At 37.5% G+C, this 16,670-nt stretch overlaps 1 long non-coding RNA gene across 1 annotated transcript in view; it reads right to left on the bottom strand.

Annotated features, from left to right (window-relative positions):
* The window catches only part of LOC144582199 (uncharacterized), a 314,333-nt gene extending 298,388 nt beyond the window's left edge, over positions 1–15,945 (bottom strand). The window contains exons 1-2 of the long non-coding RNA XR_013534517.1: positions 15,745–15,945; positions 15,244–15,415 (exon numbers count right to left, since the gene is read on the bottom strand). This is a non-coding gene — a long non-coding RNA (uncharacterized LOC144582199). The remainder of the gene's footprint in view (positions 1–15,243; positions 15,416–15,744) is intronic.
* Positions 15,946–16,670: the final 725 nt, after the last annotated feature.

Genomic DNA, 16,670 nt, shown 5'->3' with positions numbered 1-16,670 from the left:
TGTAAGTTCTCTTTTTACCTCATTAATAGACTCCTTTGAATCACAAAAGTTTTAATTTTAATAAATTTCAACATCTCTTCAATTTCTAAGAAACAAGTAACATTATAATGTATATTCTTGATTTTTCTTCAATAGTACATGTAAAAATATTTTCTGGTCTAAATCCATATTATTTGTTGAGTAGGCATCTAGAAAAAGGCAAGATATTCCTTAGAATTTTTTTAATAAAGAGAGTAACCATTTTCCCTTGTTCTATGCCATCTTTTGATGTCCTGTTTGGGACGAAATTTGTATTAATTTACACCAATACATGATCTGTGTGATTTATTGTTTTATTATTTTATTTGTTTTTTTACTTCCTCTTAACAGTTTTAGGAATGGTTTTACTTACGCTCCAAATACTTTTTAATTGGACCATGAATATAAAATTCAATAGACATGTATGCAGAATAAAGGCTGAATAAAACTTGTATAGTCATCAAAATTGTTTGTATTTAGGAATGAATCAAAATTTTAACAAAAGTCATGAACTATCTGAGCTAGAACTGGGTCTCAGAGAGGACTCCAAGGAGTTCCCTGTAAGCACCATGGATGACATTCTGTGCATTGCATGAGCCTCTGCTAAAATATTTCTATGAATCTTGGTGAGCTACCAAACCATACAGTGTTAACAGTTCTCTGTCACAACAGAGATAATGGATTCTGAAAATAGCAAATAGAGGTGATCAATATTCTATCATGTTTCATGGTGTTTGATCTTTAAGAAAAATAAATGCGAAATAAACTGCTTTTAAAAATGAGATGTGCTTGAAGAAAAAGGGCCTGAAGCTTGGACCCAAAAATCATTTCCTAAAACAATTTTATGGGGGCATAAAATTTCAGCATTATAGCATAATATGTAATACTATTTTATAGTGTAGAGTATTAGTTTAGACATTACACTTTGTTCAGTAATAGCTTATTCAATATATACTATGTGAGAAGACAATAATAAAAGGGTGAGCATTGTGAAACACAGATTTGAAGGTGTATGGAGTCCCTCACCCTGATATTTTACAAGCATAGTTAATCAGACATTGTTTTAGGATGGCTTATCTAGTGTTCTGAAATTTATTAATCAGTAATTAAACAAACTACAAAACAAAGTAATTAACTGAGCTGAAAAAAAGTAAATCCTATTAGAGGTGCAATAGGCTTAGTATTCCGAGATTGCAATTACTAAATATTATAGAGTAAATTATGTAAAAATATTTCGATGCCCAGTATATTTTCTAGAGGGTATGACTTGCAATTTCTTCAAAATTCCCACACACAATGTTTGACCAATTAACCAGCATTACTATCTACTTCAGCAATATTAAAAAAGAAGAAGAAGAAGAAGAAGAAGAAAATAAGAAGTATTGTTGGCATGTGAGCCTCTTTAAAACGAATAGTTCATAAAATGCTGAGGGTATGTACATTGCAGAGGATGTGCACACCTTTGTTTCTGGCTTATGATGTAGAGATGAAGGAAGCAGTAGTGACCGGGAAATTGTCATAAGGCCCTGGCATTGTACTTTCTAAAAACTCATCTTTTACAATTTATAGAAGAACATACCAATTAAGAAAATTATGAAATGATGGATTATTAAAATTAAAATTATCATAACTCTACTAACATATGTTGCTATCAGAATATATTTACAAACTGTCTTCAGTGAATAGAATACATATAATACATAGTAAAAAATATATTTTACAAAATTTGGTCAAGTTATATATACTATAAGAATATTTACCTTTATTAAAAACTCTGCAAAATATGATTAATGGTGCCAAGTATTGTATTATGTAAATAATAATCATTTATAAAAACTGCTTCTCCCATACAGTGCTCCCTGGAACAGTACCATCTGGTGTGATGTTAGAGGATGTTACACAAGGAAAGAGAGCAGTCTTAAAAATAAATCTGACAAACACTGTTAATAAATGTTTTAGGAAGGATTCTCAGAGTTTTAATATGTTAATAATGTACATGACCAAACTGAAAGAGAGTAGTGAAGCAACGTCCTTGTCTGGGGTAAATACCCGAGGTTCATCATTTCGGACCAAGAAAACTAAGGACATGAACACACACACAGAGTGAGTTTAGGAGCAGAGGCTTAACAGTCAAAAGAAAGAGAAAGGAGAATGGTTCTCTCTCTTGTGAGAGAGAGAGGCAGTGGATTGGGAATTCCAGCCTGCAGCTGAGTGCACCAGATTTTATAGACAGGCTTGAGGAGGCAGTATTTGAGTGACATAGGGTCCACAGATTGGTTGGACCAGCTTAAGATCATGATACTAGGTGCCAAAGTTCAGAAATTTGCATGTAGGGCAAATGCCAGGAAAAAAAAATTGAATTGTGTGTTTAACTTACAATGGAATCGCTATAGCAGTGGACTATATCAGAGAATAGTCCATTCATTCTAGAGAATGAGAAAGGCAGTCAGATTATTTAGTCTCGGAGAGCCCTGTCTTTAACAATTGTGCATGGGGAAAGCTAAGAAGATTTCATTCCACTGCCACAGCCCACAGGATACTGGCTTTCAGGCAGATTTTCACGGGAGTGTTCAAGGGTCTGAGCATCCTGGGATTCCTCATAGTGTTGAAAGGGAGGCTCCATGGCAATTAGCAATGTGAGGAAGAACTGCTTGTGCAGGTGAATCTCAAAGGGTCCCTCAATAAATTTTGACAACATGCAAAAATGTTAACGATAGATCAGAAGTAGACCTGTGACCCCTATGCCATTGCTGCCCTAGCCCCAATTGGCATTCAGCTCCAAGCAGCTGTGACCAGCTCCTCCCATCATAGATGCCCCCACAACTTTAAGCTGTCATCCCCTAGACCTGTGGGACTATAAGTAAAGGTGTCATTGTGAATAAAAGAAGAGTTAGGAATGCCAAGAATAGCTGCGCTACGGGTCTTGAATTACTAGCATTTTCACAGGCAAAAAGTGAGATTTACAAATCCCAAGTATGCAAAGATATAAATTCCATTATACTGTATTTCATTGAATTTAAGACACCATCATTTGTAAGATGCAGTCTTACTTTGTGTTCTATTAAGAAAGAGAAATCATTGCCAACTAAACTATGATATGCCATGGATTTTTGAGCTTTATCTCAATTTCAGATATGTTAAGATGTGAAAAAATGTGTGTCTTGGAATCAATGAACTAAAGTATTTCTATAAGTGTACTTAACTCTCAAGCCCCATTTTTACTGATGATAAAACATTGATCCTCTCAGTTCAAAGTAAACGCTGTCTTTTCTGGATTTTACTCAGTCTCATTTAGGTAAACAGAATTCTCCCAGAGATAGCTCAGGGAGAGGGGCTGCTTTCTTAATTTCACAAGGGAGAGTACCACAGTTCTGCTCGTACCACAGGGTCCCCACTGACGCTAATGCAACCTGCTATGGCCATCTGGTACCCTTTCAAGGCCTCTATTCTCCCAGTCCATGTATTCTTTGTCCAGCATGACCAACACTGCAAGATGGCTGCAAGTCAGCCAGCTCTTTAAGCTATCACTAGGGAACCTCAGACACTCCCAGCTGCCTTTTTTACCCTACAGTGAGATATACAACTCATCAGATTACACGTCTCTGTAAACTAGGGCCATACTCCTGCTCTGGCTCCATGCTATACCCAGGGTTTCTCAGAGAGACCTGTAATTTCTCCTGATTGCATCCTGGGGAGGAAGTTATAGATACCTCTTCTTGAAGAGCCCCAAACTTGTTTTACATTTCAGTTGTCACCTAACACAAAGGACTTCAACCCCAAAGACAAGCCAGGGGCATATTCCTTTTTCAGGGACTCACAACAACCAATTTTATTCTTCTCTTTTGTTTTTTCACTCCTACTCTAGGTCAACTGATTTATCTTTATTCCCAAAGGCAGAACAATCTGCCCAACTATTCAGACTAACCTCTTGTTTATGCCAGAATCATGGCTTTTGATGATATACAAATGTGTTCCTAGAAGTTCAAATGCTAGCAATTTTACTCTTTTCTTACTCAGAATAATTCCTCACCCTGAAGGTAGCTCATACAGAAAGCTGAGGAGAAAGGAATAAGGAAGGCGAGTAGTAGGAACAAGGGAAAGAAATCTTAAATTAATATGCCAAAATACAATACAGTGGTCGTACCCCCTTATCCATGGGAATGCTTCCTGAGACCCCCAGTGGATACCTAAGACCACAGATAGTGCAAACTATAATCGGGTGGCCTAGGTTCTTGGCTCTCCTGCCCCAGGAATGGGGGAAGAGGCCCTGGAGATGCGGTGGGCTCACTGTTCCTATAAATATCACGAACCCAAAAAGTTTTACAGGTAGTGATTTATTGGGCAGAGAGAGAGAGAGAAAGAGAAAGAGAAGTAGAGAGCGCTCCCATGCTGTTGTGGAAGGGGATCCCAGAGAGGGAAATCCACACAGGTAGAGAGGGAAAGACAGCTCCCATGTTGCCCTCAGAGGGGATCCAAAGAAGGAGTCCCTGAGGTAAGGAAGGGGCAGTAGAGTTTTAACTTTGAAGTTATTCCCACTCTATTCATGTTCTTGTCCAATGAGAGGAGTTCTTTCAAACTTTCTCTGGAGTGATTGATCTTTGACTCTAATCCCAGATTGGTTGCTTGGGCAAACAACAGAGCCTATCCTTCCTGGGCTTTTGGTGGGCTTTTGAAACAAAGGCCTGACATTTTACCTAGCCCATGCTTGGGAAAGTTAGACAAAGAACTCTAGGTTCCCAGATGGGGAGGTGGATGGAGGCATGGCACTGGGAAGTTCGTGCCTTTGAAATCACACCCCTTGTGGACCCAGGAAGAGAAGTTAACACAGTCCCTCAAAACCGCATATATTCTGTCCTTTTTCCTAAATCCACGCATGCCTATGATAAAGTTTAAGATTAGGCATAGTAAGAGATTAATAATAACAAATAATAAACTAGAATAAGTGTAATAATATATTATAATAAATGTTACACAAATGTAGTTGCTCTCTCTCTCTCTCTCGATTATCTTATTGTACCATACCTATTTTCAGATAGCAGCTGACCATGGGTGGGTGAAATCACAGAAAGTGAAACCACAGTTAAGGGAGTAGTACTGTACCGCTAAAACAGTAATTCTATGAAAGCTGGCCCACATTCTCCCTAAAACCCCTGAAGGCGTTATGCCTGACCATATCTTGGGTTAAATTTACTGGGCAGGTAATTTTTTGGAGTAAGTTGTAGGGTTGACAAAGCACTTCAAGGATGTCCTCCAATCCCAAAGATCTGTACCATTAGCTATAACAATGGAGATAAACTGTATTTTAGGAGTTATCTACTACTGTCAGTGGCAGGCAATGAACCCATATGCTGCCATACTCCAACGCGTGCATTGAGCATTACTGTACTCCCTCCAAGAGAAGATAGGAAGAGCCAGGAATCAGCCAACAACGTAATAGAATTGACTCCATAGAACCCCAAAAGCCAGAATTAATGTCAAAATGGCCTTAATTCTTCCCCCTTTCCTTTACTAATGCCTCCACAATGTGACTTTTAAGTCTCTTTCATCAAGCAGCAAAATCTATTTCCCCACCTGAATCTAGTTTGGCCCTATGATTCAATGTGGCCCTTGGAATGGACCAAAGCGGCTGTGGGTCACTTCCAAGCCTGGACATCCCAAAGCCTTTCACATTTCTACTTTCTCTCTCCTGAAACTCTGTCCCACATCATGAGAATAATTCCAGACTAATCTGCTGAATAATAAGCCACCCTCATCAACTAAAAGCAGCCAACCTCCAGACATCCTATTTCACTCAGCCATTCCACTGAATGATACACGTGTGCACGAGGCCATCCAAGATCAAAAGTGCCAAGCAGATCCATAGGCTTGTGACCAATAATAAAATTCCAGGGCTTTTTGTACTATTTTTGGAGTGATTTATTATGCAGCAATATCTAAAGAATGCAGAAATTGATGCCTGAAAGGGGATGCTACCTAAGGAACACATAAGACACCATTGGTGTGGGGACTGCATAAGAAGCAGTGGCTGGAAAATAGAGAGCAAACTGTAAGCAAAAGTCAGAAAAATGGTGAGAAAATAATATTAGAGGGTGAAAATACAGTGGCCTGTATTATGGAGTAGTGAAACAGGTGACAGAACAGTCACCTGCCTTCCTTGAAGGACAAAAAGTGTATCTAGTGAACTTTCAGATTTGACTAAAGAAGTCTCCAGGAAAATAACGTTAAAAGTGTTCTAGCTGTGTGTGATATTATATATTATCTTTGTATATAATATAAAGAAATAATTGACAAATTTGAAAGCAGAATTTGAAGAGAATATAATGAGCCATAACTTGGTAAGTTGGAAAATAGAACTTCTCATTACCAGTGTCTCCAGGCTGAGGACAAAGATTAAAAAAGAATTAAAACCTCAAAAAGAATTAAGGTGGTACCTGATCAGTTTTCTAATTTAGGCAAAAGGATATTAGGAATCTTGAGACTGTGGTTCCACAGAAGTCATCCCAAAGTAGCGGTAACTCAAAAGAGGCATGCTTATTTTTTGGTCAGAAGGAATGGATTTTTATTCAATTCATAGGAAGATTGTTTCAGGAAGTACACATGTGAAAATACCACCAGCTTGGACTAAAAGGAACTGAAATTGTTCAAACTGCAAAAGGGTTTTGGCCTTCAACTTTCTACGGGAAAGAATCAGTTTCAAAAATCATATTGGCTTGCAAAAATAAGCTGTTTCTTCAGAAGCAGCCAAGGAGGTGATGGACAAGGAAGGATGACAGGGTAAAGAGTAAGAAAAACCACTGGACTGCAACCAACCGCTTCTAAGAAGCAGTAGAGATAAGTGGGCTGAGAAGATGTTCCCAGGGAAAAGAACCCAGGTCCAATTAAGGGCCATTCTCAGCTCCTGATACACAAGGACCTGCGAAGTTCCCAGCTGGATTTCATAGCTGCTACAAAACGGTGACTCCCATGCTTCCTCTTTTTGATGGAAGTGTTGTTTGCAGTTATCTTGTCCCTGTCTCACAATTGTCTGTTGGCTGTAGGGGAGAGAGCCAACTTGCTTTTTAATTTATACATTTCTGAATCAAAAGGAGCTATATCTAAGGAACCATATCTGAACATGATTAAGATCATTCGATTCTGGAATTCAAGTTTGATGTCATGATTGATGGAAGCTTCTGGGGATCCTGGAATTAGGGAGCTAAATGTGGGCTTTAATAGAATGTTCCCAATTCTTTCCCTGGCACCATCTTCTTCATCCCCTCACTTCTCAATGTGGCTTTGAGCCTCTCCCAACAAGGGGCAGACTTTATTTTCTCTATTGACTTGATTTAGCAAACTGGCAGAAGTGATGACATGCCAATCTTGAACCTAGGCCTCAAGAGTTTATATACATGTGTATGTGTGTTAGTGTCTCTGTGTGTGTGTGTATATACACAGTAGTCTTACAGTAGCTACATACATACAGATGTATATCCTACCATAAGAACTATATATGTATATAGCTACTATAAGGAAAAGCTTAGGTTAGCTCACTGGAAAGACAGATGGCTGAGTTATCACCATCACTACAGACATTAGCCAGTTAGCTAATGTCACATGTCCCAGCTGACAAAAAAATGCATGAGTGAGCCTAGCTAAGATCAGCCAGATCTGGAGCAGATCAGAAAGTTATCCATCTGACTTATAATCTCATGATCAATTACAAAACACCTGTTTTTTAAATCATTAAGTTTTAGATGGCTTTTACAGAGCAATAGTTAACTGATACAGGATAATGTTCTATCAAGAGGATCATAGGAGTAGTATCGAGATTTTTCTATCAATTCTATGACCTACATTATATCTTCAGAAAAACAAACTTTCTATCTACTAAGCATAGTCAGTTTTACTGTTTTCATCCAAACTCCTAAACTACCAATTTATAAACTAATGTCCTCATCTTTGGAATATGCAGCATTATTTTTTCACTTCCTGCAGAAGTATTTTAATTTACCACTACTTCATGAGTATCATTTAATAAAGATGATCCCAAAGAGAATATAGGGCAACACTAATTGTAGGTGACTCATAATTCCTTTTCTCCCTCTAAAACTAGGGATCATGACAATTAGATTTTTATAGAATAAATCTCAGTAGGAATCTTATAATTGATTCCAAAGAACAAAATGAGAAATTTGTTTTTTAAAAACATTGAAATATTAATCTTGTTTCCTTCCAAAGCAATTTTTGTTCAGGGATGATAATCATGCACTTTCTTTGGACACACAGAAATTATACAACACTGAATATTTATCAAGTCAAGATCATCTGAAGGTGATTTACATTGACTTACTTCCTCTCAAAGTAAACCATACTTCACAGTCTACCAGCAAAAACTAAGGGCACACTAACAATTTCAAAACTGTATTTTATCTGAATTTACTTGCAATCATGCAGGAACTTGAATTTTTCCTCAAAGTTTTCACAAATATATCTAGAAACTTGTTAGGTGCCATTTCTAACAAGTTCCTAATATTAGTACATCTGAACTAGTTTTCTTGGTTACCGTGTTGCTGGCAACCCAGATTTCTTTCTTTTGTTGTACCATATCACTGTCATGATAATACTTGGGCCATCAATGCCATTGGTGATACACAAATAGGAGTGGCCACGCTGACAGTGCTTCTGGGGAGACTGAAGATATCTCCACTGGGGTTGCTGTTTCAGGCTGGCCAGGCATCTTGTGTTCTGATGTGCCATTTCCCCAAATCATACTCTCATCTCCCCAGCTGCAGACACTGCTAGAACCAATGATGTTGGAGGTGTCTTAAATTTTTAAAGACTAGTGGAGATTTTGGCAAGAGAGTGTTTTTAATGTTTGCTTTTAGCTTTTAGTAGTATTTCCTCACATTTATTTAAGGGTTTAATCTAGCACTCAATCTGGGAGCTGACTGAGCAACTGGAAACCACACTCTGACATTTTGCCTTTGACTTTGACCAAGACAATATGCCTCAGATTCACTTCTGCTTTCCAGGAAGCACTTCTGCGCCTTATACAGTATATATAATCCTCAGACGAGACCCTTACTTAGTTATCCAGACATACACAGAGAAGTATTCAGGTGAGAACTGCCCACTTTTAGGTAACAGAGTAAATAAGAAGAAAAGAAAAAACTCTCACCTTATTTAGATACTTTTTATTTAGTTGAAGTAGATTTTCATATGTATAACAAATGTGCTATAAAATCTACTCCTCATAATAAAGCCCATCTATCATGAGTTTATTATGCACCAAATACTTCAGAGCACTTCACACACACAACCCCATTTTTCACCTTTTCAGATGAAGAGATTGAGATTTAAAGGAATATTTAGTAACTTAACCAAAGTCAACAGTTAATCCAGGCCTGTTTGATGCCAAAACTCTTATTCTTAATCCTTGTGATTTTGTGAAGTAATTAAGAATGAGATTATGAACATAAAGAATCTCCTGTATAAAGAATGAGATTATGACCATAGAAACCACTGGTTTTATTCATTCCATAAGCATTTATTCAATTACTATTTATGCCTCAAGCTATGCTAGACATGTGGAAAACAATAATGAACAAAAGCATGTACCCTCTTGGAGCTTGCATTTTAATTTTCCTTCCCATCCTTCTTGACACATAATCTAAGACCAATAAATGTAACTTTCGTAAAAGAGAACATGAACTTGAAGTAAAACTATCCTCCAAGAGCAATGAGGCATATGACCTTCAGAGAAGCATATATTTCTTGAGCTTTCCTGGAAGATATAGAACAACCCAGCATCAGCACCCTTATGCTCTCTCTAGAGGAGTTTCATTTTATGGCATGTTCCTCATAGAAAGGCATTGCTGTTACAAGTTGGCATAATTCTGAAGAAACACAATCCTTTTCATAGTAATAATACAGAACTTGGATTGATTAATAAACAGGGCCATCTATAGAATGAGGACTTCCCATTGCAACTCCAAAATGAGTCCATTTTTATAATATCTTCTCTGCCAGCTAACTAATTTAGAACACACTATCTTCAAAAAACAAAAATACTAGCCTTAAAATAAAACAGGCCTCGAGGAATATCTGCTTTAGAGTTGATTAAATTCCCAAATAACAAAATTTCTTAGGCTTCCACTTGAAAAGACTAACAAAAAAAGTCAATTTTGTTTCTCCCCTGCAGGAAATACTAAATATTGCCTTAGATATCACTAACAGAAATATTAGATATTGCCTATTAGATATCACTAACAATGCAAATAGTATACTAAAGAGTATGTGACAAATAAGGCTTGGAGGAAAAGAGGGGAATATGTTTATGTGCTCTACAAAATAAAGTGAAAATTTTTAACCACATTGTTTCAGTAAGATTTTCAAAATGAATACCCAAAGGGAGATTTTCCTAGACTATCTTTAACTCCAATGAACTATTTATCTTATTAGAAATAGGAAGGTATTCTCCACTGGCACCAAACACATAGAACCTGTATTTCATATGCTTCCAGTGAAAAAAAGTTGCCTTGCTATAACATTATATCTAACATTTAGATAAAGGAAAGAGTAAAATATTAAATTTGTTTATATAGAGGAACAAAGTCCATCACACAACCATGTAATAAGGTTGACTGGGTGACCTACTGTGAGTAAAACAATAGAGCAAGCAAGGATGCAGAAAAGACTCCATCGATCACTCTACATTTTTATAGTTTAATCATGAGCCCCTTTTTCTGAAAAAATTAATTTCAGTCATGTAAGGAAAGGATGGAGTAATTGGCTGTCTTCCTTCCAGACCATCATATGAGAAGATGCTTATCCTTTGTGGTATGATTTGAAAGGCTGATCGAATCTTATCATGAAATCCACCCTTTTCCTCCTCTGTGCCTGAAATTCCACTATTAGCAATTCAGTCTTTTGGATCTTACAGGATTTTGATTTTGAATGTATTATGGTATCTTGTGGCCAAGCTTATTATGGTTGTAATAGCCTTTGGTATTTCTGAATTTCCATTCTCTATAGAACTTCACACACATGTTTAGATTAGCATGCTTGAAATTATTGATTAAGGTAAAGTACAAATATCCTTTTGAAAATTAGATATGGGGCCGTGCGCGGTGGCTCAAGCCTGTAATCCCAGCACTTTGGGAGGCTGAGGCGGGTGGATCATGAGGTCAACAGATCGAGACCATCCTGGTCAACATGGTGAAACCCCGTCTCTACTAAAAATTACAAAAAATTAGCTGGGCACGGTGGTGCGTGCCTGTAATCCCAGCTACTCAGGAGGCTGAGGCAGGAGAATTGCCTGAACCCAGGGGGCGGAGGTTGCGGTGAGCCGAGATTGCGCCATTGCACTCCAGCCTGGGTAACAAGAGCGAAACTCCGTCTCAAAAAAAAAAAAAAAGAAAAAGAAAGAAAATTAGATATGAAAGTAGAGGAAATTTACTAAATTCTGGATGTAAAATAAGCTAAGTTGTAAGGTCATGATGTCCATTCTTCCCCTTTCAAAGATGTGAACTTATACTATTTTTAATTATATAATCTTCAAGAAATAATTAGACATCAAATTCTGATATCTAAACCAATTATTAACAACCATCACAGCCAGGGAATCTCTCACCTAAGTAAAAAAAAAAAAAGTTTTGAACTACATCAATAGCACCTTCAGTACAATGTAGAAATTGTTTCTGAGCATTCACTAAGGACCACATCCTGTGCTAGGTATGTTAGGGAATACAAGATCAAACTTAGCTCCTGCCCTCAGGAGGGCCCCACAAAAATTCTGGTAGTTCTAAGGCAGCACAGACTAAGACAAATGCAGGAGGAGAAATACAAACAAAATGTTAGTGGAGACACAGTTTACTTTAAAATTGGGAGAGCGACCTATGGAAAGCAGTTTGGAGATTTCCGAAAGAACTTAAAATAGAACTACCCTTCAACCCAGCAATCCCATTATTGGGCATATATCTAAATGGAAATAAACGTTCTACCAAAAAGACACATGCACTTGTATATTTACCACAGCACTGCTCATAATAGCAAAGACATGGCATCAACCCAGGTGCCCATCAATAATGGATTGCAACAAATATGTGGTACATAGACACCAGGGACTACTACACAGCCATAAAAAGAAAAAAAATTATGTCCTTTGCAGCAACATGGATGCAGGTGAAGGCCATCGTTCTAAGTGAATTCATGCAGAAACAGAAAACCAAATACCACATGTTCTCATTTGTAAGTGGGAGCTAAATGTTGAGTACCCGTGGACACAAAAATGGAAATGATAGAAACTGGAGACTCCAAAAAGAGGACAGAGAAAGGCAGCAAGGGTTGAAAAACTACCTATCAGGTGCTATATTCACTATTGGGTGATGGGGTCAGTAGAAGCCCAAACATCAGCATATACAATATACCCCATGTAACAAACATGCACATGAACTCCTTGAATCTAAAATTTAAAAATAAATATACAAATAATTTTTTTTAAACTGAAGCATGAAAATACTGGTAGAGAAGGTGAAATCTGCTAAAAAAAAAAAATTCTACTCTGTGTCAAAGTAAGACAGAATGAATAAGGCAATAATACTGCCTTGATGAAAAGTCACAGGCTATCAGGAGAGCAGGTCTTGAAAGCACTACAGTGGGCCAATGTGGCACAGTGATGGTGTAAACAAGTGACAACACCATGGAAGAAAAGAACACAGAGCACTTGTTTTCGTAGAAGGGTTGGGGAGGTGCCTGCCTTGAGATGGAAATAACAGATAACAAAAGGAGATGAAGGACATTCCAAGGAGCAAAGTTCCATCATCACAGAGCCAAGGAACTGCTCTGCAGGTTGGGTATGAGTTTCACAGGATTAGATGGACACGGGGACTTCAAAAACAAGGCAGTAAAAAACAGCAGTGTCTTATTTTCTGCAAAAGACCCCTTTATAAATAAGAAAACAGGTACTGGCTCAAATTTCCATTTTCTTCCTCTTGGATTATATTTTTTAATTATTTTGTCTCTGTTGTGATTGAGCTCTTCCATGTCTCCAAAATTCATCTCCAGTTTGAAATTCACATTTTCCATGCTTTTATAATAAGAGTCTGACCAGTCATGGCCTCACAAATGCTACATACCATACACTTGTTGATTCATTTTATCACATTTATTGGTCTATTTCAAGTCTGTATTTTACTTGAGAAAGAAGAGAAGCTTCTCTATTTATAAGGGTCATATAGTTTTACCATATACAAGTACATAATTTGTCCATATTGTCTATTGTTAATGTATTCATACCATTGTACCAAGTAAGCCAGACTGGGAGCATGTCCCCACAAGCCACCCCCACAGTTCAGGAGGGTTGTCAGATCAAGTTATAGGATACTTACTTAGTCACCATGAAACTCTGGCTTGAAACTTATGTCTTTCCCCCACCCAAGTTCCTCAGAAATATGTAGTCATTGTCACTGCTTGGTTTATTTTTGTTATTTTTAAGTGTTTGTGATATAAGTTTCCTTAGAAATACATCTGCCTGGAAATCTAATTCATTAAAAAACTGTGATTCAAGAAGTTGCAAAAGATCTTCCCTAGATTTATTGTCATCTATTTCTGCATGGGGACTGGTTTCCCAGGCAGATTATGGGGAGGCACCAGGATTCAGTTTCTTACCTCTGACCCACTAGATGGTAACACCTTTCCTTGGTGACCAAGAAAAGCAGGCAGCACCTAGCATTAAACAGTAAGTGGCTTCCATACCTAGCACTGAGAAAATTATGCAGTCACCTGCTGTTTACCCTTGCCTGAAACATAAAGTCATTTTAATGTACATAGTTCTAGATTATGGCTACTTTCCAAGAACATCATCCTCTTGTTTGTTTATTTACTTATTCATTCAATGAATCTTGAGATTACAAAAGAGAAACAAATAATAGATATAAAAAGTTGATATAACACATTTTAGTGGGAGAGACACAATTGATCAATACATCAATACCTGTGTAAATACATAACATGATGGAATGCAATATTATTCCATATCAGGTAATAAAAAATACTATAATGAAAAAAAAAAGCAAAATAAACAGAGCATAATAGGAAGTGCTAATTAAGATACAGTAGCCAGGGAAGGCCTCTGTGATGTGCTACGTGGGCAGAGACCTGCTTGAAGTAAACCAGAGAGATATCCAGGAAAAGAGTAACGCAGACGTAGAAGTGCATGTGCAAAGGCTTTGAGGTGTAGCACATACGTGTGTTCCAAGAACAGCAGAAAGTCCATGGCTTTGGAGTGTGGTGAGCAGGGGGGCATGGAAGAAGACAAAGTCGGGGACTGACCAGGAGCCAGATCCTGAAGGGCCTGTCAGCTATGGAAACAAATTTGCAATTTATGCTGACCCTATAATGGGAAGGAAATAGAAGAATCACAATGACTACGAAGTTTTCAGCCTGAGTCTTGGAATAAATAGAAGTGCCAGTTAATGACATGAGAAAAACTAGGGGAAAAGCAGGTTGGCACTGAGAGGTAGAAGAGAATTAAGAATCACTTGGTACCTGGAACACATTGTAGAGTGATTATTGGCATTACACACTTTGTCTTAGGGATTTCCACCTAAATTTTCATGTCCCATCAACTTCCAATTATTAATATTTTGTCCAGGAGAGGCATGTAACGAGAAGGGCAATTCAAAACCTATTCTGATATCTATTTTATGCAGAGCTGATTTCAGGGATCATTTTGAGAAGGGCAAAATTTATGAAGTTTTCCAGTCTCCAGGTTTGCCTCTTCCCCAACCCAACCCAAATTGTTTCTCAACATTGCTCTCATATTTCCTCTGAAGACATTCATTTCCTTTGTTATGTGTCTGTCTCTGCCTCCATTCATCACCACCCATATGATTAGGGAAAAGATCAGGTATCAGTCTCACACCTAGGATGAATTTAACCCCATATTTAATATCTCTCTGAAATATTTTCCCTTTACAGTTTGTCTCTAACTATGTGATAGATATTCCTGTTTTCCACTTAATTCTCCTCTTAAGGAAGCATCAAACATGAAAAGAAGCACTGGTAGGTTTAGACATCTATAGATTTCGCCTATATTTGAGACAAGATATGAAGATAAGAATGACCCAACACAATGTATGTGAGGAATGCTTCCAAGTGTCCTCTGTTGATCCAAGAAAGACCCCATGTGAAGAAAAGGTTTAAAAATAAAGCAGTGTATGAGGAAATAAATAAGTACTTACTTACCGCTATGATGATTACAGCATGTTGAATATTGTCTGAGGGGGTGGAATAAAGGTTGGTTGTCCAAACTAATCACCAGAACAAATGGTCATAACAAATGGTCCAGTTCCTGGAACAGACAGGTAAAGTCAGGGACTACCAGGAGCCAGGAACATGATTCCAGGGAGCAGCAGATCTGGAAAGAGGATATAGATATCAGAAAGAATTTCTAAGAGAAACAGCCACCAACATGGCAGATGTGATTAGCTTTTCAGAGCTGTGTGTTCACATCTGGGGGCACAGTGGCATTCTCAAGAACCAAGGGAACACCCATTGCTAAGTCATTTTTACTCCAAGCTAAATACTTCTAGAAGTCTAAGTACTTTGAATCATTACTTCATGGCTGATTACCTTTATCAAATTCTTCATAAATATTACTTTTAAATGAAAGAAGTGTAGGTAGAACACTACTGATTTTTATCTCTACATATTAGCTGATACTCCTTTCAGTATTAATATTGTTACCTTCTAGAGGAATGTGAATGGGTCTTTCCCCATTTGCTTTATTTTCATGTATCCCCGGACTCTCATGAATGGATGTTTTTCTTTTTCTAGAGAGATATATGCATGCACAGATTAAAATGTTTACTAATGGAAAATCAGTCTCAGTAATGGCATTTTACTTATTGGAAGAAAAATAAGAATAAGCAAAAACATTCCCAATGAGGCATTTATACCTTCTAATATATAATCTTTCTAATAGCAAACAGAAAATAATTTTAAAGTTGCTAAGATTAACTTGTCACTCTTAACCCAAAGAAAGCCTATGCAGTTATGTCACTAATCTGGAGTAGAAAATATATCCACACAACTTCATTACAGCAGCCAATGTCACTGCCAGGATTGACCCGAAGTACAAAATCTACACTAAAAAGATAATACACTAAAAGACCAATGACAAATAACTACTAACAATGACCTGTGGCAACCCAACCTTCAAGCCAGGGTGAGTTCACCAGAGGGTAATTTCACAGCCTGAGGAGTGACTGGATTACTTGTACAGCTTTGGGACTAGACATGTCCTGAAATCCTGACAAACTATACTCGAGAAGGGCATCGTGGGAACGTGTTTCCTACCTGGTGAAGTGCATTCTGCTTACTGCAGAGAAAAGCATGGCTCCAAGGGTGGTGTTGGTGGTGTGATCTGAGGCGATAAGAAACAATGCACACCACCCAACTATTCTTTCACACTCCTTTTGGGCTCAACAATTATTCCCTAATAAAATTTTTAAAATTACAGTCATATATATGCACTCTCTATATATGTATAGTCATACCATAGGCACTATGTACAGTCCATGTATATATTTCATAAACATACAGTAATGTGTAATATATAACATATTCATAACCCTTACATAAGAGGATTTGCGAGTTAAATTTTTCTCAGT

Source organism: Callithrix jacchus, chromosome 4 (assembly GCF_049354715.1).
Source record: "Callithrix jacchus isolate 240 chromosome 4, calJac240_pri, whole genome shotgun sequence".
NCBI lineage: Eukaryota > Metazoa > Chordata > Mammalia > Primates > Cebidae > Callithrix > Callithrix jacchus.
This window is presented reverse-complemented; position numbering and strand designations above follow the sequence as displayed.